We start from the raw sequence: 25,001 nt of genomic DNA, 5'->3' as shown, positions 1-25,001 counted from the left end.
ATTGGTTTACCCCCACATACAGTGGGGCAAAAAAGTATTTAGTCAGTCAGCAATAGTGCAAGTTCCACCACTTAAAAAGATGAGAGGCGTCTGTAATTTACATCATAGGTAGACCTCAACTATGGGAGACAAACTGAGAAAAAAAAATCCAGAAAATCACATTGTCTGTTTTTTTAACATTTTATTTGCATATTATGGTGGAAAATAAGTATTTGGTCAGAAACAAACAATCAAGATTTCTGGCTCTCACAGACCTGTAACTTCTTCTTTAAGAGTCTCCTCTTTCCTCCACTCATTACCTGTAGTAATGGCACCTGTTTAAACTTGTTATCAGTATAAAAAGACACCTGTGCACACCCTCAAACAGTCTGACTCCAAACTCCACTATGGTGAAGACCAAAGAGCTGTCAAAGGACACCAGAAACAAAATTGTAGCCCTGCACCAGGCTGGGAAGACTGAATCTGCAATAGCCAACCAGCTTGGAGTGAAGAAATCAATAGTGGGAGCAATAATTAGAAAATGGAAGACATACAAGACCACTGATAATCTCCCTCGATCTGGGGCTCCACGCAAAATCCCACCCCGTGGGGTCAGAATGATCACAAGAACGGTGAGCAAAAATTCCAGAACCACGCGGGGGGACCTAGTGAATGAACTGCAGAGAGCTGGGACCAATGTAACAAGGCCTACCATAAGTAACACACTACGCCACCATGGACTCAGATCCTGCAGTGCCAGACGTGTCCCACTGCTTAAGCCAGTACATGTCCGGGCCCGTCTGAAGTTTGCTAGAGAGCATTTGGATGATCCAGAGGAGTTTTGGGAGAATGTCCTATGGTCTGATGAAACCAAACTGGAACTGTTTGGTAGAAACACAACTTGTCGTGTTTGGAGGAAAAAGAATACTGAGTTGCATCCATCAAACACCATACCTACTGTAAAGCATGGTGGTGGAAACATCATGCTTTGGGGCTGTTTCTCTGCAAAGGGGCCAGGACGACTGATCCGAGTACATGAAAGAATGAATGGGGCCATGTATCGTGAGATTTTGAGTGCAAACCTCCTTCCATCAGCAAGGGCATTGAAGATGAAACGTGGCTGGGTCTTTCAACATGACAATGATCCAAAGCACACCGCCAGGGCAACGAAGGAGTGGCTTCGTAAGAAGCATTTCAAGGTCCTGGAGTGGCCTAGCCAGTCTCCAGATCTCAACCCTATAGAAAACCTTTGGAGGGAGTTGAAAGTCCGTGTTGCCAAGCGAAAAGCCAAAAACATCACTGCTCTAGAGGAGATCTGCATGGAGGAATGGGCCAACATACCAACAACAGTGTGTGCAACCTTGTGAAGACTTACAGAAAACGTTTGACTTCTGTCATTGCCAACAAAGGATATATTACAAAGTATTGAGATGAAATTTTGTTTCTGACCAAATACTTATTTTCCACCATAATATGCAAATAAAATGTTAAAAAAACAGACAATGTGATTTTCTGGATTTTTTTTTCTCAGTTTGTCTCCCATAGTTGAGGTCTACCTATGATGTAAATTACAGACGCCTCTCATCTTTTTAAGTGGTGGAACTTGCACTATTGCTGACTGACTAAATACTTTTTTGCCCCACTGTATGAGGTATCGGTGTACTCAGGATAAATTGCCCAACAAATTTTAGGATCCATTTTATCCTGTTGCCCATGTAAAAATTTAAAAAATTAAGGTTATACTAAAATTTTTGTGTAAAAAAGTACTTTTTCATATTTACGGATCAATTTGTGAAGCACCTGGAGGTTCAAAGTGCTCACTATACATCTAGGTAAGTTCCTTGGGGGTCTAGTTTCCAAAATGGGTTCATTTGTGGGGGAGCTCCAATGTTTAGGCACACAGGAGCTCTCCAAACGTGACATGGTGTCCGCTAAAGATTAGAGCTAATTTTTCATTCAAAATGTCAAATGGCACTCCTTCCCTTCCGAGCCCTGTCATGCGCCCAAACAGTGGTTCCCCCCACATATGGGATATTGGCGTACTTAGAACAAATTGGACAACAAATTTCGGGGTCCAGTTTCTCCTTTTGCCCTTGGGAAAATAAAAAAATTGTTGCTAAAACATCATTTTTGTGACTAAAAAGAAAAATGTTCATTTTTTCCTTCCATGTTGCTTCTGCTGCTGTGAAGCACCTGAAGGGTTAATAAACGTCTTGAATTTGGTTTTGAGCACCTTGAGAGGTGTAGTTTTTAGAATGGTGTCACTTTTGGGTACTTTCAGCATACAGACCCCTCAAACTGACTTCAAATGTGAGGCGGTCCCTAAAAAAAAAATGGTTTTGTAAATTTTGTTGTAATAATGAGAAATTGCTGGTCAAATTTTAACCCTAGCAAAAAAAAATGTTGTTTACAAAATTGTGGTGATGTAAAGTAGACATGTGGGAAATGTTACTTATTAGCTATTTTGCATCACAAAACTCTCTGGTTTTACAGAATACAAATTCAAAATTTGAAAATTGGAACATTTTCAAAATTTTTGCCAAATTTCCGTTTTTTTTTTTCACAAATAAACACATAAATTATCGACCTAAATTTACCACTAACATGAAGCCCAATATTTCATGAAAAAACAGTCTCAGAATCGCTAGGATCTGTTGAAGCGTTCCTGAGTTATTACCTCATAAAGGGACACTGGTCAGAATTGCAAAATACGGCCAGGTCGTTAAGGTCAAAATAGGCTGGGTCATGAAGGGGTTAAAATGCGTACCAAACATTTTTTCTATCTTGGAGATTTCATCTTTTCAATGTATAAAGTGAAATTCTTGATTAATCTAAAGCACAATCCATTGAAAAATTACTATGTGAACATATACAGCTTTTATGGCTGCAATATAATTCATTTGTTTCCAGCATATTGCTGCAGATGTGCAGCAAAGTCTATGATGGAAAAAGCTTGGCATCTGTATATGTGTACTGAAAGAGATATATTTCCACTGCATTTTGTGCATTTAACAGTTCCAGTAAAACGGGTGTAATTTCACAAAGACTCAAGTCCACTGCTTATTTAAAGGAGCTTGGAAAACATCTGTTTTTTGGTGCATTTTTTCCCTATGATTTTCTGTAGGTGCCAGAAAAAACATATGGAAGAAACAGAATTGTGTCTTTTAGTGTGAAATCTCAAAGTTTCTGCACAATGTGTATGTTCACAGAACATCTTTCCAGGCAGATTCCAACTGAAACCTGCCTGAAAAAGTGAACAAAAATATAATAACGACTTTGCTGTGCACGCGTTTAGTCTTTTGCTACTTTATTTTACTGTTTCAGGGTTCGGAAATCACAACGCGGTTAAAAGACGTAGCATAATCATTATTCCGGATTTTATTAAAAAAATGCAGCAAGAGTCATCCTGAAATATGTCAGAAATTATCATTCAGGAAAAACACTTGAATCTTCTGCTTCAGAAATGATGTGGGTATGCCGTTATCTAAGAGCCATCATGTGCACACACCATAACGTTATGTGGCACATGGAATCTTTTTCAGGTGGGTCCATACAGAAACCCACCTAAAATATCACATACTGTAAGAAATGTTAAAAAGAATGAACATATAAACTGTGATGTAAAATTGACTTTCTGCTCATATGTTCAGTCTTTTTGCGGGTCGGTTTGGTTGAGGTGTTTTGTCACAACCATAGTCACCAGTGACATGTCAGGCCACATATCATTGCATGTCACAGGAATCCCAGTTGTAAGCATTAGCAAGGAAGGATTGACAATTATATAAAATAAGGTGAAGTTTTCTGTTGTAACTGGTCAAACAAGCCACTGTAAAACCTATTAAAAAGACGTATAAGGCTGCCATCACACTAGCAGTATTTGGTCAGTATTTTACCTCAGTATTTGTGAGGCCGGCGTCACACACAGCGTAAAACAATACGGTCCGTATATTACGGCCGTAATACGCTGAAAAGTCCCCAAAATAGTGGTCCGTAGCTCCTCCGTAGGCAGGGTGTGTCAGCGTATTTTGCGCATGGCATCCTCCGTATGTAATCCGTATGGCATCCGTACTGCCTGGTTTTCTCGCAGGCTTGCAAATCCGACATACGGCAATACAAGGGATCCATGGGTTAAAAAAAAAATACATATATCTATATACTGTCTATATATATATATATATATATATGTCATTAGACACATATATGTATATATATTTTAACTTCAAACAGCGCTAGATAGGTTTAAAGCCGGTAATTCAATTACCGGCTTTTGCTATCTCCTTCCTAAACCTGACATGATATGAGACATGGTTTATATACAGTAAGCCATGTCTTCTCTCCATTTTTTTGCATATTCCACACTACTAAGGTTAGTAGTGTGTATATGCAAAATTTGGCCGTTCTAGCTACTAAATTAAAGGGTTAAATGGCGGAAGAAATTGGCTTGGGCTCCCGCTCAATTTTCTCCGCCAGAGTAGTAAAGCCAGTGACTGAGGGCAGATATTAATAGCCTGGAGAGGGTCCATGGTTATTGCCCCCCCCCCCCCGGCTAAAAACACCTGCCCCCAGCGACCCCAGAAAAGGCACATCTGGAAGATGCGCCTATTCTGGCACTTGGCCACTCTCTTCCCATTCCCGTGTAGCGGTGGGATATGGGGTAATGAAGGGTTAATGCCACCTTGCTATTGTAAGGTGACATTAAGCCAGTTTAATAACGGAGAGGCGTCAATTATGACACCTATCCATTATTAATCCAATACTAGTAAAGGGTTAAAAAAATACACAAACACATTATTAAAAATTATTTTAATGAAATAAAAACAAAGGTTGTTGTAATATTTTATTCAACGCCCAATCCAATCACTGAAGACCCTCGTTCTGTAACCAAAAAAACATAATAAACCAACAATATCCTTACCTTCCGCAGATCTGTAAAGTCCAACGATGTAAATCCATTTGAAGGGGTTAAAATATTTTGCAGCAAGGAGTTCTGCTAATGCAGCGATGCTCCTTGCTGCAAAACCCCGGAGAATGAAGGTAAAGTAGGTCAATGACCTATATTTACCTTCATTTGCGGTGAGGCGCCCTCTGCTGGTTGTTCCTAGATCGTGGGAACTTTCCTAGAAAGCTCCCAGGCTCGAGTTCATATGAGGACAACCAGCAGAGGGCGCCTTTTATGAACTCGAGCCTGGGAGCTTTCTAGGAAAGTTCCCACGATCTAGGAACAACCAGCAGAGGGCGCCTCACCGCAAATGAAGGTAAATATAGGTCATTGACCTACTTTACCTTCATTCTCCGGGGTTTTGCAGCAAGGAGCATCGCTGCATTAGCAGAACTCCTTGCTGCAAAATATTTTAACCCCTTCAGAGGGATTTACATCGTTGGACTTTACAGATCTGCGGAAGGTAAGGATATTGTTGTTTTTTTTTTTTGTTACAGAACGAGGGTCTTCAGTGATTGGAATGGGCGTTCAATAAAATATTACAACAACCTTTGTTTTTATTTCATTAAAATAATTTTTAATAATGTGTTTGTGTTTTTTTAACCATTTCCTAGTATTGGATTAATAATGGATAGGTGTCATAATTGACGCCTCTCCATTATTAATTTGGCTTAATGTCACCTTACAATAGCAAGGTGGCATTAACCCTTCATTACCCCATATCCCACCGCTACACGGGAATGGGAAGAGAGTGGCCAAGTGCCAGAATAGGCGCATCCTACAGATGTGCCTGTTCTGGGGTGGCTGGGGGCAGGTGTTTTTAGCCAGGGGGGGGGGGCAATAACCGTGGACCCTCTCCAGGCTATTAATATCTGCCCTCAGTCACTGGCTTTACTACTCTGGCAGAGAAAATTGCGTGGGAGCCCACGCCAATTTTTTCCGCCATTTAACCCTTTAATTTAGTAGATAGAACGGCCAAATTTTGCATATACACACTACTAACATTAGTAGTGTGGAATATGCAAAAAAAGGGGGAGAAGACATGGTTTACTGTATGTAAACCATGTCTCAAATCATGTCAGGTTTAGGAAGGAGAGAGCAAAAGCCGGTAATTGAATTACCGGCTTTAAAGCTGTCTAGCGCTGGAAGAAATATTGATATATATATATATATATATATGTATATATATATGTGTCTCACTGACATATATATATATATATATATATATATATATATATATATATACCTATTCTATGTGTACACATTTATTCTACCTATTCTACTGGAAGCTGTCAGTGTGATTTTACTGTACACCGCAATGAATTTCTCGCTAACACCGCTGCGTATTTCTCGCAAGTCACACTGCTGGTCCGTGTGTGATCCGTATTTTTCAGGCTGCCATAGACTTTCATTGGCGTATTTCTTGCGCAGTACGGTGACAAACGCAGCATGCTGCGATTTTCTACGGCCGTAGAAAGCCGTATAATACGGATCCGTAAAATACGGCAGATAGGAGCAGGGGCATAGAGAATAATTGTGCCGTATGTTTTGCGAGTTTTACGGACGTAGTTTCTGCGCTCTTACGTCCATAAAACTCGCAAGTGTGACGCCGGCCTAAGCCAAAACCAGGAGTGGAACAATTAGAGGAAAAGTAGAATAGAAACATATGCACCACTTCTGCATTTATCACCCACTCCTGGTTTTGGCTTACAAATACTGAGCTAAAATACTGACCAAATACTAGTGTGACAGCAGCCGAGAAAACGCTTCAGGGAGAACACCACTGGCATGTTCCTGAAGTGTTTTCTGATTCAAAAACTCAGCAAATACACTGGCTTCTGAATGCTGTTGTGTGCATATGCCCTAAACAAGCATAGACCATATCAAAAGTGAGCGACAAACACCCATCAGACCAGATTGCTATTGAACAATGTGTTGTGTGCACATGCAGAAAAATGCAGCATTTCTTTACATAGCCTAAGTATCTAGATTTTAAATGAAAGTGAAATTCAGCAACACCGTATTAGTGATTCTTTATCTAGTACTGCAATGTACAATATTTTTAATTAATTATTATCATTGAAGGAGTCACTATTTTTTCTTACAGTATTCCAAACATGAATCATTTATTTTGATGGATATATTAGAATAAGGCCGGTGTCAAACAAGCGATGAATACGGACGAGTGCTATGCGATAAAACATCGCATAGCACTCGGACCGGTATTCATCTATTGGGCAGCTAACATCGTTTTTTATCTCAGCCGTTTACAATGTGCGAGTGAAATCTCAGCATGCTTATATGGGTACGAGTGAGAAAACGCACATCACTCGGATATCATCCGAGTAATGTGCGTAATACGCTGACCACGGCAATGGAAGAGATGGAGAAATGCATTTCTCCGCCTCCTCCGCAGCTGTGCTTCAATCCTCCCTGTGCGAGAGGTCCGGAGCACAGTAGCACGACACTCGGCTCCCGCTCGCAGCAGAGCAGGAGCTGAGGGTCATTAGCATATCGCAACCGATGATCTCTCATCGGATGCAATAGGCTCGTCTGACCCCAGCCTAAAATTCTGAATATTCATTTCTCTTAAGTATCGGCACACGTGACTGCCAGCAGCAGCAGGAAGGCTCCGGCTGACTCTGCGCCCTACTGAAGAGGAATGGATACTCACCACTCTCTGTGATGAACGGTCCCCGTAAGTATTCCAACAGCTGTGCTCGCTCTGCTTGTGAGCAGCGCATGACATCCCTGCCATGCTCTGCTTACAAGCATTAAGAAGCTGCTGGTACCGGAGCAGGACGCTGTGAGGGAGCATTGTGTAGGTGAGTGTGAAGGTTTTTTTTAATCTTTCCTGATGGAGACATTTTTATAAAAAAAAAAGGATGAGACAAACATTCCAGGAACAGGATGTTGCCATTTATACCAGGGATGCCAGAAAAATGAATGTGCATTGCCCTCCACGCCTATGGGTGTGGAATGCAGTGCATATTCATTTCTCTTTCGCAGCAGGCATAGGAGTTAGTCGGAGCCGCTGGCTCCTACCTCCTGTGGCCTGATGCTCCACCGAAACAGCTCCGCCACATCCTCACAACAGCCAGAGCCCATACATCTGACTATAAGACGCACCCCCCATTTTCCTCCACATTTTTGGAGGAAAAAAGTGCGTCTTATAGTCCGAAATATACAGTAAATGATCTCTAAAAGACCTGAAGTTTAAGATGACACATTTCATTTACATTTCAGGCAAAAATATATATATAGTTTCATCTTTTACATATTCAAAATTGCAAAAAGAGAAATGGGCTAATGCAAAAGTTTGGGCACCCTGCATGGCTAGTACCTAGTACTAACCCCTTTTGAAACTATCACTGCTTGCAAACTATTTTAGCCATTCTTCCTTGGAAAATTCTCCCAGTTCTGTGTGATGCCTGGTTCCTGCTATTTTGGTGTCTAGCCCCAGATTTTCAATGATGTTAAGATAAGGGGATTGTGAGGGCCGTTGTAAAATCTTCAGGTTGTGTTTTTTGAAGTAGTCTATTGTGAATTTTGACGTGTATTTAGGATCATTAACCATTTGTAGAAGCCATCTTTTTTTCAACTTCAGCTTTTTTACAGCTGGTGTTATATTTGCATGAATAATTTGTTGAAATTTCATTAAATTCGTTCTTCCCTCTACCCATCAAATGTTCACCATGCCATTGGCTGCAACACAACCTGAAAGCATAATTGATCCACCACCATACGTAATGGTTGGCGTGAGGTTCTTTTCCTTAAAATCTATGCTCTTTTTTCTCACATACCTTTGATCATTGTCACGAAAGATTTCTGTTTTAACCTCATCGGTCCACAGGACTAGCTTTAAAAATGCATTAGGCTTGTTTAGATGTTCTTTTTCATATTTCTGATGCTGAAATTTATGATACAGACCGTGGAGAGGTTTTATTCTGCTAACTCTTCAATGAAGGTCATATTTTGTGCAGGTGTCTGATAAATCTTTCTGATGGTCCTTTCCAGACAAGCTAGTGTTCTGATTTGCCGCTCTAGAAAACCTACGACCAGCTATGTCTGAAATTTTGCTTGATCTTCCTGACCTTATCTTGACCTTCACTGTTCCTGTGAACTGCCATTTCTTAAGTACATTTCAAACTGAGGAAAGGGCATTTTGATAATTCTTTGTTGTCTTCTTATAGCCTTCTCCTGCTTTGTGGGTCTCCACCATTTTTATTTTCAGAGTGCTAAGCAGCTGCTGAGAAGAACCAATGGCAGTTGTTTTTTGGAACAAGCTTACAGTAGGCTGGGTTTTTATTCAACTGGGAAATTTGTATCACCTGATCTTTCCTATCAATGATACTGAACAAGCTAATTAAGGTCTGAAACCCTGGTCAAAATTATCTGAGCACACAAATCTCCTTTTTCGCAATTTTTAAAATATAAAAAATAAAAAAATATATATTTGACTAAAATACAAAGGAAATTTGTCATCTTTAACTTTAGGCCTTTTATAGATCACTTCATCTTCAACTTGCTTAGCTGTTCACAATAACAGTAATTTTGACCAGGGATGCCCACATTTTTAGATGCCCTTTTGTCAGTGTCTTCCTCAGCACTTCCATCTGAAGACCTGAAAAATGTGGTTCAAGCACAACCCCTGATGACGTCATTAACTTTAATGAAGCACTTTGTGCTCTTTCTCACATTTGTTACATTAATGTCCACCTTTTTTTGGCAGGCACAAGAGAATGGTAGACTTTCTTTCGTTCTTTTTCTTTCTTTCTTCCTCTGTCATAACTTCCTGACCAGGCTAATTTTTACAATTCTGACCACTGTCACTTTATGAGGTCATAACTATGGAACGCTTCAATGTATCCCACTGATTCTGAGAATGTTTTCTCATGGCATATTGTACTTCATGATAGTGTAAAAATTTATTTGATATGACTTGCGTTTATTTGTGAAAAAATATGGAAATTGGGAGAAAATTTCACAATTTTCAAACTTTTAATTTTTATGCCCTTAAATGAGAGAGATATGTCACAGAAAATAGTTAATAAATAACATTTCCCACATGTCTACTTTACATCACCACAATTTTTGAAACAAAAGCTTTTTTTCTTAGGAAGTTATAAGAGTTAAAAGCTGACCAGTGATTTCTCATTTTTACAACAAAATATCCAAAACCATTTTTTTTAGGAACCACCTCACATTTAAAGTGACTTTGAGGGATCTAGATGACAGAAAAAAACAAAAATGACACCATTCTAAAAACAACATCCCTCAAGGTACTCAAAACCACATTCATGAAGTTTATTAACCCTTTAGGTGCTTCACAGGAATTTTTGGAATGTGGAAGGAAAAAATAAACATTTATTTTTTACCAACATTTTATTTATACCTATTTTTTTTTTACTTTCGCAAGGGTAACAGGAGAAAATGGACCATACAATTTGTTGTGCAATTTCTCCTGAGCACGCTAACCAATTATGTTGGGGAAATCTACTGTTTGGGCACACGTCAGGGCTTGGAAGGGAAAGTGAACCATTACATTTTTTAATGTAAAATTTGCTAGTATAGTGGACACCATGTCATGTTTGGAGAGCCCCCGATGTGACTAAACAGTGGAAACCCTCAACAAGTGACACCATTTTGGAAACTAGACCCCTTAGGCCGGGGTCACACTAGAGAGTTTTACGGACATATGAGGGGCGCAAAAACAATGCATTGCACACGGACCAATGATTCTCTATGGAGCAGCTCCTATCTGCCGTATATTTAACAGCCGTATTTTACAGAGTGAGAAAATTGCAGCATGCTGTGTTTGTCAGCGTATTGCACAAAAATCCGCCAATGAAAGTCTATGGGGGCAAGAAAAATATGGATTACACACGGACCATCAGTGTGAATTTCAAGAAATACACAGCGGTGTTCTATAGAAAAGCCAGTAATTCAGCATGGTGTACAGTAAAATCACACTGATAGGTTAGAATAGAATAGACAGAATAAATGTCTACACATAGTATAGATATAAACAGTATAGACCAAAAGTTTGGACACACCTTGTCATTTAAAGATTTTTCTGTATTTTCATGACTATGAAAATTGTACATTCTCACTGAAGGCATCAAAGCTATGAATTAACACATGTGGAATTATATACTTAAAAAAAGTGTGAAACAACTGAAAATATGTCTTATATCCTAGGTTCTTCAAAGTAGCCACCTTTTTCTTTGATGACTGCTTCGCACACTCTTGGCATTCTCTTGATGAGCTTCAAGAGTTAGTCACCGGAAATGGTTTTCACTTCACAGGTGTACCCTGTCAGGTTTAATAAGTGGGATTTCTTGCCTTATAAATGAGGTTGGGACCATCAGTTATGTTGTGCAGAAGTCTGATGGACACACAGCTGATAGTCCTACTGAATAGACTGTTAGAATTTGTATTATGGCAAGAAAAGCAGCTAAAGAAAAACGAGTGGCCATCATTACGTTAAAAAATGTAGGTCAGTCAGTCCGAAAAATTGGGAAAACTTTGAAAGTGCACCCAAGTGCAGTTGCAAAAACCATCAAGCACTACAAAGAAACTGGCTCACATGAGGACCGCCCCTGGAAAGGAAGACCAAGAGTCACCTCTGCTTCTGAGGATAACTTTATCCGAGTCACCAGCCTCAGAAATCGCAGGTTAACAGCAGTTCAAATTAGAGACCAGGTCAATGCCAGTTCTTGCAGTAGATACATCTCTACAACAACTATTAAGAGGAGACTGTGCAGCAGGCCTTCATGGTAAAATAGCTTCTAGGAAACCACTGCTAAGGACAGGCAACAAGCAGAAGAGACTTGTTTTGGCGAATGAACACAAGGAATGGACATTAGACCAGTGGAAATCTGTGCTTTGGTCTGATGAGTCCAATTTTGAGATCTTTGGTTCCAACCACCGTGTCTTTATGCGACGCAGAAAAGGTGAATGGATGGATTCTACATCCCTGGTTCCCAATGTGAAGCATGGAGGAGGAGGTGTGATGGTGTGGGGGTGCTTTGCTGGTGACACTGTTGGGGATTTATTAAAAATTGAAGACATTCTGAACCAGCATGGCTACAACAGCAGCGGCATGCTATTCCATCCGGTTTGCGTTTAGTTGGGCCATCATTTATTTTTCAACAGGACAATTACCCCAAACACACCTCCAGGCTGTGTAAGGGCTATTTGACCAAGAAGGAGAGTGATGGGGTGCTATGCCAGATGACCTGGCCTCCACAGTCACCAGATCTGAACCCAATCCAGATGGTTTGGGGGTGAGCTGGACCGCAGAGTGAAGGCCAAAGGGCCAACAAGTGCTAAGCATCTCTGGGAACTCCTTCAAGATTGTTGGAAGACTATTTCCAGTGACTACCTCTTGAGGCTCACCAAGAGAATGCCAAGAGTGTGCAAAGCAGTTGTCAAATCAAATGGTGGCTACTTAGAAGAACCTAGAATATAAGACATATTTAGAGTAGTTTCACACTTTTTTTGTTAAATATATAATTCCACATGTGTTAATTCATAGTTTTGATGCCTTCTGTGTGAATTTACAATTTTCTTAGTCATGAAAATACAGAAAAACCTTTAAATGAGAAGGTGTGTCCAAACTTTTGGTCTGTACTGATATATATATATATATATATATATGTATATATATATATATATATATATATGTCATTGAGACACATATACATGTATATATTTATATTTCATACAGCGCTAGATAGCTTAAAAGCCGGTAATTCAATTGCTGGATTTTGCTGTCTCCTTACCAAACCCGACAGAATATGAGACATGGTTTACATACAGTAAACAATATCATATCCCTTATTTTTTTACGTATTCCACACTACTAATATTAGAAGTGTCTGTGTGCAAAATTTGGTGGGTCTAGGTGTTAAAACAAAGGGTTAAATCACGGATAAAACTGGCGTGGGCTCCAGCGCAATTTTCTCCGCCAGAGTGGGAAAGCCAGTGACTGAGGGCAGGTATTAATAGCCTAGAGAGGGTCCAAGGTTATTGCCCCCCCCCCCCTGGCTAAAAACATCTGCCCCCCAGCCACCCCAGAAAAGGAGCATCTGTAAGATGCACCTATTCTGGCACTTAGCCTCTGGGATATGGGTTAATAAAGGGTTAATGTCACCTTGCTAATGTGAGGTGACATTAATCCTGGTTAATAATGGAGAGATTACAATAAGACACCTATCCATTATTAATCCAATAATAGTAAATGGTTAATAACACACACACACATTATGAATAAAGTATTTTATTTGAAATAAATACACATGGGGTTTTAAAATCTATATTGTACGCTTAATCCACCTGAAGACTCTCGTTCTGTTAAAAAATAAAAAAGCAACAATATCCCATACCTTTACAGCGACCAGTCATGTCCAATGCTGTAAATCCATCTGAAGGGGTTAAATAAATTTACAACCAGAAGCCTTCTACTGCAGGTGTTGCTCCTGGTTGTAAAAACTGAGGAATTAATGGGATGCAGGGGAAAGTAGCATCGTAGACTTGCGGTGATGCGCCCCTTGCTGGCATAAACTCATATGAATACTAGCGTGGGAAAATATTCAGAAAAATTCCCACGTGTTTGATATTTCAGATCTCCTATGAATGCCAGCCCATGGCCAACATTCATAGGAGATGATTTCAGCTAAACATAATAGGACTGAAAATGGTATCAATAAAAACATCAGCGAGGCACGTAAAAAATAATCTTTCACCCAGCCAAAGATCCTGAAAAAAGGAGATGCTACAGATCTCAGAATATGGTGCCATTTTTTTGTCTTACAAAATTGCATTTTTTTTACCACTTAAATAAAACAGAACATATAGAGATTTGGTATCTGCAAACTCATAATTATCTGAAGAATCATAATGGCAGGTTATTTTTAGCATTTAGTGAACAGGGTAAATAAAAAACAATTGTGGAATTGCACTTTTTTTGCAATATCACCGTGTTAGGGCTAGCGGAACGCACCAAATTATAAGAGAGATGGTATAAGGTGAGTTCGCAGCCTGGTGTCAACCATGCAGAGATGGAACCTGCTGCTCAGTAATGACAGACTATATGGCGGTACAATGTGGATACACACATGGGTTAACTTCACCCTGAGTGAAGGAAGCAAACCCTGTTGCGTCACAGGGCCGCAGTACCTCACCAAGAGCGCAAGCAAGGAGTCTCAGGACTCTATCCCAAGACACAGGATTAAAGTGCATACAGACCACTTGCGCTCGACACCGCAACTGGGGTGTCAAAGTAACAAAAAATATAACTTAAAGCACAAGAGTGCTGTGCCACTTTGGCGGACGCCACTAACCACCCAGACTTGGGATAGGAAAGCGCTCTATAAGCGCACGGTGCCGCACTGGCGGTTACAGCAATAGACGCTGTATCATGTGTCTTTATGTTGACAGCTTAGTCGGGCGCTAGACAGCAAGCATCCACCTTTTGCAAACAGTCACACACAAGGAAGGGGATTTTAAAGAACGACTTGCACTCATCAACACACACACAATTCCAAATGTACACTAGCACATGGTCGTGCGGCCATGCGAACCTTTTATAGCTGCAGCAAGAATAGGACCTTCCCAGATGGACCAATGGGAGTCAGCCACATAAGAAGAACACCTTCAGGACCTTCCTAAAGGACCAATGAGATTTGCTGCAGTATCTAAGCATGTGACCCATGATCTCCAATGAGAGATCTTGCCCTGGGCATGCTCAGAAAGGGAAGAGCAGGACTTAGTCCCAAACACGTCTGCTCGTCGCTGCCCAGTACTGGATCCAATGGCAGAAGCTAGAAAGGCAGCAGTAACCAGTCGTCCAGTATCAGCCTGAGCTAGACGCTGGGACCGACATCTCCGCTGAGCATATATTTAAGGAAAGGAGCGCACTCAGCTTACTGGGTGGTGCAGGCTGTACTTGGGAAAATCTAAAATAGTCCAATAAAGGAAAAAACAGCCGCACTCTCTCAGGATATGTCTTGCAAAAGGTGATGTATTTATTCACATGTGTTGACACATATATACATACAGCAGGATCAGATAAATGAAGTAACGTTTCGACCCTGTTCCGGGTCTTTCTCAAACTGCAAGCTAACACAAACTACAATTAGTGCTATATACATATAAAGTGCATGACATGAGTCAAAATTTACAAATATACATACAACTCTATCTACAATCAATAATTAATGGATCCCGTTACAAAGAAATCATTAATGAGGTATGATCAATGCACTGTGATCCTCTCCGTGGTGTCTAATGGGTCAGATAATTTTATGAGAAACATACTACAGAGACTAGCCCCTGAGGCAAAATCGTAAAGTAGATCCTATGATAAATTAAATAGTACCCAGTGGTGGACATGATGTGAATTAGGATTGATATCCGCAAAAGTACTAACCTGCGTTTTAGATAGTAGATAAAGTGAAGTGTGGTCCCTTTAAGGGCTGCAGATAAAAAGAATCCCTTGTAAGGAAACGTGTAATCTATATGGTAAGGTAGTGGTATGGGGTATAGAGTAGTTACCAACCTCCTCTTAGAGTAATGCTGGAGTATCCTGCTTCTTAAGGGGTGTGTACCCGCATTGGTGGTAGTGTTTCTATTTATAGTGCCCGCTGGCTACATAGCGAGACTGTGTCCATCAAAGAGAGATGTGGAGTGCAGTGTGTGTGCGCTATGCTGGCGGCGCCTACGCAGTGTAAAAATTGAGATGGAGGCTTGGATTCTCCATGACCGCGATGCATAACTGTACATGCGCGATCAGCGCTGGATACCCTGAGCTCTCGCGTGATAACTGATGGTGCCTGCATGGTATGAGCTGACAGTGCCGAGCTGTGCATGCGTAATCTGCATCTGTAAAGCGCCAGGGATGCAAGGACCTTCATTGTCCCAAATATATGGGTGCCTGCTATAGATAAAAGGCTGGGTTGCCTAAAGGGAGGTGCTATTGGACACAAAGAGGCCAAAAGGAGGAGTACAGGAGGAGTATACTACGGAGAAGGGCAAATAATGTATAGTGAAGACTGGTAAGAGTCATCACTAGTTGAGTAATTAAAGTGGAGCCCCTGATGACAAGTAGAAAGAATAAAGATGAGTGTGATTAACCGCAGAGAACTTATTTGGATCAAAATCAAAACAAAATAAAAAAAATGTAAAATAAAAATCCAATGGAACCTAAGTATAAAAAAAAATGGAATAAACTGAAGATAAAATTAAAAATAAAATAAAAATGAAAAGAATAAAAATGATGAAAAATGATGAGAATAATGGAAATTATGAATGCGATGAAAAAATGCAGTGAAAAAAATAAATAAAATAAAAATAAAATAAAATAAAAAAAATAAAAATAAATAAAATACGGAAAATTCTGTGACTTTCCCATGGCAGGCATTAGGAATAGTTAGTCGAGTCAGTGCGTCTATAAGAATAAGTAGAAGGTTAGAACTAAAGTAATAATACTAATTAATTATGTCCACATCTATCCACCACTAAGTCTACTAATATATATTATACATGTATATTTATACATAAAGGGAAAACTCATACAATACAACTCAATACAGAATTCTGACAAAATACAACAGATCTAGCAGTTCAACCAGGAGTCCTAAATTGATAGATCCAATTCCCTGTTGAGGCCCTTTGGCATCAGGGTTTGTAATGTGTGTATCCAGTAGGCTTCCCTCTCTCTAAGTAATTTGTTGTGATTGCCGCCCCCCCTTGGTCTCACGACCTGTTCCACAACTTGGAATCTTAGCTGTGAAACAGAGTGTTTGGCTGATATGAAATGTTCTGGAATGGGTAACCACGTCTTCTTGCACCTAATTGTGGATTTATGGCTTGATATGCAGTCACGAACGTGTTGTGTTGTTTCGCCTACATACATTAGGCCGCAGGGGCACTTGACCACATACACCACAAAATTCGATCCACATGTGAAGAAACCTTTAACCTTGTATCTCTTCCCAGAATGGGGGTGGATGACATCCTCACCTTTAATGACATTAGAACACCATGCACATCCCAAACATGGGTAAGTCCCCACCCGTTTTGAGCCAATAAAGCTCTGTTTAGATTGTTTTGTTAGGCTACCAATATTGGCCCTCAGCCATTGATTCCTAAGATTTGGCGGTTTTCTTTTGCACATAAGTACTGGATTTTTGAAAGCTTCAATATCAAGGTATGATCTATGGAGAAGTGGCCAATGTTTGTTAATGATATTGTAGAGTTTAGGCATTATCGGGTGGTGGGTGTGTACAAAGGGAATGCGTTCAGGTTTGATGGATGTATTACGAGAGGGTGCAGGTTCCAGAGCTCTCTGTTTTTCGGTGTTTAGAAGTTGTTCTGGGTAATCTATGCCCATAAATTTGTCAGACATTTAATTAAGACGGGTTTCCAGTAGATTCTTATCGGACATACTGTAATTCTTTTAACCCTTTGAAACTGGGAGCGGGGCAAGCTATTTTTAGTGGATCTTGGGTGGCAACTGGTATAAAATAAAAGGTTATTCGAGTCAGTGGGTTTGGTGAAAATGTCTGTCTCAAATTTGCCTATGTTGTTTTTGATGACCATTGTATCCAGGATATAACAAAAACCTGGCACTCAACTTGTATGCAAGTAGTTTTATTTTACAGCAACAAAAACGTTTCGGTCACAAAGTTTGACCTTCATCAGTTACTGTGAACAAAATATAATATACAAAAATAAATCAATAAAATAAAGTATATATTGGGTGGACTAGCTGGTAAGAATATCGCAAATATATGGCGAAACATTGTGGTACAACATCAGAAATACAACAATAGATAGAAGAGCCAACTGATCCTGGCACAGCATTGATAATAGAAAATAGAAGGGTGATGAGACAGTGTAAATAGGGTCACATACCGTTTTGTGGGTGATATATATGGGAGGCCTATAGTATTAGGCAGTTATTGTGGCATATCTGTAATGCAGAGTAAAATGTGCATAAGGAGAAGGAACTTGGTTATGAAAAGTCATATAGGGTTAAATAACATACCCTTGCTCCATGCAGGGAGTGTATGCAGAGAAGCGGCCTGTTAGAATGGAGGAGATGCGGTGAGATATATGCGTCCGTCCATGATAGAGAGGAGAATAGGGAGGGTGGGGGGGTGAGGAATATCTTACCCTTGCTGTGTGGCCGTAGGACGCGGTGTCCACCGCTTGTCTGGCTAGTGACCGGCAGCTGCGTGTGTTATGTGCGCCAAACGGAAGTGGGCGGGAATCGACAAACCGGAAGTGGGCATGTATGATACGGAGCTGTGTGGGAGTGAAATCCTCGCACTGGTAGTGCGTTCCACAGCGTATTGTTTGCGTTCCACCTTGGGGGAATGTGTGGAAGGCAGCGCTGACCTCTCACCACAAAATAGGAGATGTGACGGACGGTTAGTGTCAGAGTCTCAGAGAGGGAGGGGAGAAGAGGGAAAACAGTGGTAACATACAAGCAGGTGGATTGTGATGAGCCGTGGATAGTGAGTGCTCAAAAGGATTTCAATCCGGGTGTCAATACAGCCAGCTCTAGAGAGATGAAAGAGACATAGTTAGATAACTAAGAAAACATTGCACAAAATCACAGACCTGTAGAAGCGCTTGGATCAGCGCGAAACAGCTGTCGTCGTTCACCTGCTCACCTCCCGTCCACCTGCACTCCCTCGGATCGCAAGGCTATACTCTTTCATGTTTTGAATAAAGAATTGGACCACAGATGGGTGAGTGCTGCCGCATTTTCTGTTCTGATCTACATGTTTGCATCTATCTTCCATGCGAGCACCCCCTATACTGAAGTCAGTCCGTCACCACTCACTGCTGCTGATCTGCCGGAAGAAGGAAGGCTGTGCAGCTCACTTTTTCTTTTGTTTTTGGACTATCATATTTAGATGAAGGCAAGTAAGTCATAGTCCCTATTTAACCCCTTAGGGTGTAGCGTCTGTAGGGTATGGATCCAGTATGCCTCTGATTTTTTTAGGAGCGTGATCCTGTCTCCCCCCGTCGTTGTGGGGGAACTGAGTCTATAATTTGGAATCTAAGCTGTGAGATAGTGTGGCCATGCATTGTGAAATGATGGGGAAGGGGTAGCAAGAGGTTGCCACAGCGGATAGTGGACTTATGTTTGCATATCCTATCTCTCGCAGTCTGGGTGGTTTCCCCAATGTACAGCAAACCACATGGACACTTGATCAAGTAAATAACAAAAGATGACTCACAGGTGTAATATTCCTTAATTTGAAAGCTTTTGCCTGTATGGGGGTGGTAAAAAATGTTGCCCTTTTGCACATTGCCGCACTGAGCGAAATCTGGATTTCTTTGGGTGGGCCTATGCAAACGCCTATATGGCCCATTTTGAGGAATCAGCCATTTACAAACATCCCATATACTGTACGTGGCTAATTTCCTATATTGGACACGCTATATAGATGATGTTTTTTGCCTATGGGGGGCACGTTGGAATCCCTAGAAACCTTCTTCACGTTCCTCAATGGTGCAAGGCCTGGCATCAAGTTTACCATCACTCATAATACTGAATCGGTTAGCTTTCTTGACACGGTTGTCCAAAAGGACACAGATGGACATCTGATGACTGATCTACACATAAAACCTACTGACCGTAACAGTATCCTGCATTATAACAGTTTCCATCCCCAGCGATCAAACGGGCTATACCCAGATCCCAATATCAGCGGGTTCACCGTATTGTCTCAAACAGAGAGACACGTGAGTTACGACTACAAGACATGACAATTAAATTCCACCATCGGGGCTACGCTATTAAAGTCCTAAATGAACAAATACACCCCTCCCCTCGGACCCAAAAGAAGAACCAAGGTGGACGTATCCCATTTGTGCATGTCTACCATCCTATCACATCCATCCTCCATAGGAGTATTAGAAAACATTGGCTGTTACTCTCCACAGCATACCCCAACATCCCAGAGTTTCAACTCCCGTTCCTTCCATGCTTCAAGAGGCCGTGCAATCTTAGGGACAATTTGGTGAAAGCAGATATTGGCTCTGCCCACTCAAAGAAATCCAGATTTCTATCGTCACCAAAAATGGGCACATTCCCCTGCCTACATTGCGCTCAGTGCGGCAATGTGCAAAAAAGCAACATTTTTTGCCACCTCCATACAGGCAAAAGCTTTCAAATTAAGGAATATTACACCTGTGAGTCATCTTTTGTTATTTACTTGATCAAGTGTCCATGTGGTTTGCTGTACATTGAGGAAACCACCCAGACTGCGAGAGATAGGATATGCAAACATAAGTCCACTATCCGCTGTGGCAACCTCTTGCTACCCCTTCCCCATCATTTCACAACGCATGGACACATTATCTCACAGCTTAGATTCCAAATTATAGACTCAGTTTCCCCACAACGATGGGGGGGGGAGACAGGATCACGCTCCTAAAAAAACGAGAGGCATACTGGATCCATACCCTATAGACTCTACACCCTAAGGGGTTAAATAGGGACTATGACTTACTTGCCTTCATCTAAATATGATATGTGATTTTGTGCAATGTTTTCTTAGTTATCTAACTATGTCTCTTTCATCTCTCCAGAGCCGGCTCTATTGACACCCGATTGAAATCCTTTTGAGCACTCTCTATCCACGGCTCATCACAATCCACCTGCTTGTATGTTACCGCTGTTTTCCCTCTTCTCCCCTCCCTCTCTGAGACTCTGACACTAACCGTCCATCACATCTCCTATTTTGTGGTGAGAGGTCAGCGCTGCCTTCCACACATTCCCCCAATGTGGAACGCAAACAATACGCTGTGGAACGCACTACCAGTGCGAGGATATCACTCCCACACAGCTCCGTATCTTACATGCCCACTTCCGGTTGGCGCACATAACACACGCAGCTGCCGGCCACTAGCTAGACAAGCGGTGGACACCGCGTCCTACGGCCACACAGCAAGGGTAAGATATTCCTCAGCCCCCACCCTCCCTCCCCTCCTCACTATCATGGATGGACGCATATATCTCACCGCATCTCCTCCATTCTAACAGGCCGCTTCTCTGCATACACTCCCTGCATGGAGCAAGGGTATGTTATTTAACCCTATATGACTTTTCACAACCAAGTTCCTTCTCCTTATGCACATTTTACTCTGCATTACAGATATGCCACAATAACTGCCTAATACTATAGGCCTCCCATATATATCACCCACAAAACGGTATGTGACCCTATTTACACTGTCTCATCACCCTTCTATTTTCTATCATCAATGCTGTGCCTGGATCAGTTGGTTCTTCTATCTATTGTTGTATTTCTGATGTTGTACCACAATGTTATGCTATATATTTGCGATATGCTTACCAGCTAGTCCACCCTGTATATACTTTATTTTATTGATTTATTTTTGTATATTATATTTTGTTCACAGTAACTGATGAAGGTCAAACTTTGTGAAAGAAACGTTTTTGTTGCTGTAGAATAAAACTACTTGCATACAAGTTGAGTGCCAGGTTTTTGTTATATACTACTAAGGTGTTGGAACCTACCTGGGCACCACATCCTAAGGTTGTGCACACGTTTACCCACTACATAGTACTCCCTATATGTGGCCGCACGCCTCTTATGGCTATGTCCTCCGATACCTTCTCCTACAATACAGAAGAATCTTCTAGTATCCTGGCACAATCTACCCTTTCTTGTGAATTTCTAAAGAGTCCACCGCATGAGACATGGGGCCGTGATTGGGAAAGGGCACTACGACACCAGGTTATTATAGAGCTCCACTGTGCCACCCTATCGGAATACCTGGGGGTTAAGAGAATACCCAGGGGTCTCATGGTAGCTCTACGACCCACCCTTTTTTACGACACCCTGATTATTGTTCTAAGTATACACAAATACTTAACAGGATGGGGATCACGCGCTCCATGGTACGGAATCGCTGGTGGTAAATATTTCCTCCAGATCCCAAGGGATTGCTGAACTTAATGTTTTACAAAAAGGTCTCTCCTTCTGTCCTTCATATAAGTGTCAAACATTCCAATTAGAGATGGACTTACAACGTTTTTTTCGACTTCTTAGATTGAAAGTCCATTTTTCTTTAGTTCCAACACCACCTCCCTGCAGTAACACATCCCCCAAACCCCTGTCCATTGCCCAATTGGGGCTTCGTAATAAAAGTAAATTTCGCCCCTGTTAGGGCTAGCGGAACACACCAAATAATAAGATAGATTAAGGTGCGTTCGCAGCCCGGGGTCCACCATGCAGAGATGGAACCTGCTGCCAAGTAATGACGGACTATATGGTGGTACAATGTGAATACACACACGGGTTAACTCCACCCTGTGTGAAGGAAGCGAACCCTGTTAAGTCACAGGGCCACTGTACCGCACACAAGAGCGCAAGCAAGGAGTCACCATTCTCAGTCCCAAGACTTGGGATCCGAATCCGACTAGACTACTTGCGCTCGACTCGGGGGTGTCAGCGTAACCAAAGTAATAATAACAGATGCACGAGAGTGCATGCGGTGCCGCACTGGTGGACGCCACTAACCACCCAGGCTTGGGTCAGGAAAGCGCTGTGAAAGCGCACGGTGCCGCACTGGCGGTCACAGCAATTAGACGCTGTATGGTGTGTAACGTGCTGGTAGCTAATAATAAACAAAACACGGCACTCTGCTAGTTGGTGAGAGATGGTGCTCAAGTAGGGTCTCCAACCCGTCAGTCAATGTATACAATAAACTTGGCACTCAAAACGGTAGTAAGGTGAAGTTAATCAGCTTTATTGCAAGTCCCAGATACAGTTTCGACAGTTAAACGTTTTCGGTCCCACCGGACCTTCTTCAGAACAATTTCCAATTTATCTGATGCAAAATACCAACAAAGGCATATAGAACAATATTTTAGTTTCTGTCTGGTTACACAATATCACATATTAAGTGCAAAAATTAACAAAAGATATGTCTACAAAAGAAAGCAACAAAAAAAATAATAAAACAAGGGCAGAAAAATATCAAACAAATTTCAAAACCAAGTATATACAAAATATACGATAATTAAGCGGATGCTACCGCAGCCTACGATTAACTCCAAGGACTAAACATTTAATGGAGATCTGACTCAGAAAAATTGGATATAGTATACTATGCTATAAAGAGCCCCTATGAGAAAAGGATATATGTTCATAGGTGAGGGGTGGAGCTCCCACGTGGATCAGAAATGAAGTGACGATATTTATTCATCTTTATAGCCTGATAAACTTAGTGCATGGTATAACGTGCCTAGGGAGATAAAGCATATAGGGTGTTGAAATCTAAACACAGACTTAACCTATATATGGAAAATAGAACAAGAGTACCTGGTAGTGGTGCTAAATGGTATGAGGTAAGATTGAAGCTGTGGATTAAAATGTGTAGTGAGGATGAAGAGCCATGATGAATGGTAAAAAATGAATAAAAATAAATAAAAAATGAAGTGTAAAATGAAAAATGAATCACCTGGTTAAGCTGGTTACAACGTGTGGAAGGAAAAATCACCTTCTTACGCGAAACTGTGGAGTAATGCTGTAAAAAGTAAAAAAATGACCAGAGGGAGAATGTGAGTGGTGGTGAAAATAATGCAGCATGTGGGATAAATGTCCTTAAGAGAGGGTTGACAGGGGGCTTACCAATAAATGAGAAAATGAAAGGGCTCTAGGCGAACTAAGTCGCTAATGGAGTCTGTGGTCCATAATCTGCGTGATAAGGAAGCACACAATAAGATAAATGCCTGACCACCGTGTCTAATCAGACCGCTATCTAAGGACGCTGCATGTGGGGACCAGCCCGACTTACCAGGGTGAGGAGCTCAGATATGCGTGGCACCGGATCGCCAGAGAGGGACGCACTGAATGCCTGGGTATTACTTCCGGGTTTAAGTGCAGTCTGACGGGTCACATGGTGCCACACGTCATCACAGAAAAAACGGGACGCTCTAGCGTTGTAATTTGCTCTAAAATGTGACGTTGGATAGTGCTATAAAGCGAAACGCTGGAGCGTTGTAATATGCTCTAAAAATGAGACGCAGGAGAGTTATATAAGTGTCTGCTGTCTGTGTAGCGCGCTGGAGCGCAATATAAAGAAAGAAGGAGCTATATGAGCGTGCTATGAAGCTGTGAGCGGGAGGTTGAGGGTAGAAACCTTCAGTAATAGTGTACTGAGTGGCATCCTGTATACTATATACTATACCGTGAAGAGTGCAGGGTGCCACGAGGGAAGCATAAAGAGGGAAGAGGTTTTAGCGATTCTAAAAAGATAAAGAAAACAGGATTAATACTGACATATCTTATTGAGCAAATGTCAACCACATGTTCAAGCATAATACAAGGGTACAGCTTAGAGGAAACTAGATGTATCAAAATCTCTATTAAGGCCTTTCGGTTCTAAAGTCTGTAAAGTGAAAATCCAATAGGCCTCACGTTTCTTGAGCAGCCTTGTCCTGCTCTGTCCCCTTCTCCCTTGGTCGACATGTTCCAATACCTGATAGCGTAGTTGGGCAACGCTATGGCCCGTAGTACGGAAATGGTGTGGGAGGGGAAGATGGTCCCTGTTACACCGTATGTTCGACTTATGTTGTGATACACGATCACGTATGGCTTGAGTAGTTTCTCCAACGTATGCCAGGCCGCAGGGGCACTTAATGATGTAGATTACATACGAGGAATCACAAGTGAAGAAGCCACGTATAGGAATGCCTTTTCCAGTGTGCGGGTGGAAGACCTTGCACTTAATATGTGATATTGTGTAACCAGACAGAAACTAAAATATTGTTCTATATGCCTTTGTTGGTATTTTGCATCAGATAAATTGGAAATTGTTCTGAAGAAGGTCCGGTGGGACCGAAAACGTTTAACTGTCGAAACTGTATCTGGGACTTGCAATAAAGCTGATTAACTTCACCTTACTACCGTTTTGAGTGCCAAGTTTATTGTATACATTGACTGACGGGTTGGAGACCCTACTTGAGCACCATCTCTCACCAACTAGCAGAGTGCCGTGTTTTGTTTATTATTTGAACTTTCCTTCT

At 41.3% G+C, this 25,001-nt stretch overlaps 1 long non-coding RNA gene across 1 annotated transcript; it reads right to left on the bottom strand.

Moving 5' to 3' along the window:
• Nucleotides 1-22,699: 22,699 nt before the first annotated feature.
• LOC138672239 (uncharacterized) lies at nucleotides 22,700-24,672 on the bottom strand. Its single transcript, XR_011319665.1, has 2 exons — nucleotides 24,164-24,672; nucleotides 22,700-23,218 (listed from the first exon to the last, which is right to left on the bottom strand). It is a non-coding gene; the product is annotated as an uncharacterized lncRNA (long non-coding RNA).
• Nucleotides 24,673-25,001: the final 329 nt, after the last annotated feature.

This window comes from Ranitomeya imitator, chromosome 3 (genome assembly GCF_032444005.1).
Source record: "Ranitomeya imitator isolate aRanImi1 chromosome 3, aRanImi1.pri, whole genome shotgun sequence".
In the NCBI taxonomy this organism is placed as follows: Eukaryota; Metazoa; Chordata; class Amphibia; order Anura; family Dendrobatidae; genus Ranitomeya; species Ranitomeya imitator.
Note: the sequence above shows the minus strand (reverse complement) of the source record. Positions and strands in the feature narration are given on the sequence as shown.